A 1,751-nucleotide genomic window follows, 5' to 3' on the forward strand; every position below is an offset into this window, starting at 1 on the left:
AGACCAGGAGGGTTGGCACACACACACAGTGTGAACCACCGACAGCCATTCTGGGACCGGTGACAGCCGTGCTGGCCCCACTGCCACGACACAGACGGACGCCAGGCCGCGCTCCCCGGCGGGGGGATGGCGTCGAGCCTGACGAACGGAATGTGCAGGGTGGGGGGGAAAGGCCAAGCGCTCCGACGCCGGAGGGCTCCGGAGTCTGAACTTAGGGGGACAAAGAGGACGGGTCCTCTGCGACACCCCAGCCGCGCTCTCGCCAGCCAAGGCGAGTGCGATTGATTGCCAAACGACCCTCAGACAGGCGTGGCCCCGGGAAGAACCCGGGGCCGCAAAGTGCGTTCAAAGTGTCGATGATCAATGTGTCCTGCAATTCACATTAATTCTCGCAGCTAGCTGCGTTCGTCATCGACGCACGAGCCGAGTGATCCACCGTCAAGAGTTGTCTGAGTTTGTTTTAGGTCTCTCCCTCGCCAGAGGAAAGCGACCCGGACCGCACATACGCTCCCCACCTTGAGCTACAGCCACCTGCACGCCGGCGTGCGGGCGGAGCAGGGTGGCGTGAAGCGATGGGGAGCACCATCCTGGTGCGGCCCGCAGAAACATACGTCTATTGGGGGGAGGAGGACAGGGCGCCCAAGAGGCGATGCGTGCCCCAACGCACCGCAGCGACGGAGGCAGGATCACCGCCACCATGTCGCCCGCCTAGTATCACGAGGCGTGCAGCAGCTTTGCCCTAGGAAAAGCAGAGGCGGGAACGGGCACCGGCCATCGGTTCGGCAGCGTCACTGACGCGTGCACGTGGCGGCGTGTCGGCGAGCGGACTTCCTGCGAGGAGGCGGGGGCGGCACTCGCCCGAGCAGACGCCCGCCCGGCCCAGCCACCGCCGAGGTGGACTGGGAGTCGCGGCAACGGCTCGTCATACTCGTTCCCACACTCACAGCGCAGCTTGCCCGCAAGCCACCGACCACCGATCGACGCCAGGCGCCCCGACCGAGAGCGGGATCGCTCGTTCGCCCTGCTGGCAGTTCGCTGGGGATCACTACTGCACGGAGCTCGGAGACCGACGGGCGGCAACTCGAGAGTCTTTAAACCACCACCCCCATCCCGCAAGTGCAAAGAGGCTGTATACGCACAGACGGGTGAGGGGAATAGGTACCCCGTCGGGTTTGAAGGGAGCGTGACTAGATAGCAACGATGTAAACCCAGCCGATTTGGGAGCGAAAGACCGGCGCCTGCATCACCGGCTTCGTTTCCCGTGGCTGGAGAGTACACCGAAACCCTCCGTCTGTCGCGAGCTCCCGACGACGCGGTGCCGCCAAGCAGCAGGGCCGGACCTGGTGTGGCTCCCCTCGTCGATCACAGACCGGTCGGCACTACTGACGAGACGGTGGAACGGGCTTCGCCCCTTGTGACGAAGGGTGATGCGAACCCGCCCGCCCGCGTGCGTTCGGGGTGGACTCGGCAAACGGAGATTTGAAATCGGAAAGTGTCCTCCTGCCCCGCGCAGGTAGGCGCCCAACAGTTGTGGGGGGTTTGGCGGTGACCACGGCTGCAGGGCCTGCTACCCCGACGAGCTCTCCTGCTGGCCCCGAAACCACCCTCGCGAGACAAGTTGAAACGGAAACGGGCGTACCCCCAAGCCGACGATCCTTTCTTATTTGTTACTTTTTTTTTCACTTGCTCGAGTTGTGGCGATTTGGCGGTGACCACGGCTGCAGGGCCTGCTACCCCGACGAGCTCTCCTG

At 64.4% G+C, this 1,751-nt stretch overlaps 1 non-coding gene across 1 annotated transcript; it reads right to left on the reverse strand.

Moving 5' to 3' along the window:
* Positions 1-293: 293 nt before the first annotated feature.
* LOC140473103 (5.8S ribosomal RNA) lies at positions 294-447 on the reverse strand. Its single transcript, XR_011958092.1, has one exon. It is a non-coding gene; the product is annotated as a 5.8S ribosomal RNA (ribosomal RNA).
* Positions 448-1,751: the final 1,304 nt, after the last annotated feature.

This window comes from Chiloscyllium punctatum, unplaced genomic scaffold (genome assembly GCF_047496795.1).
Source record: "Chiloscyllium punctatum isolate Juve2018m unplaced genomic scaffold, sChiPun1.3 scaffold_516, whole genome shotgun sequence".
In the NCBI taxonomy this organism is placed as follows: Eukaryota; Metazoa; Chordata; class Chondrichthyes; order Orectolobiformes; family Hemiscylliidae; genus Chiloscyllium; species Chiloscyllium punctatum.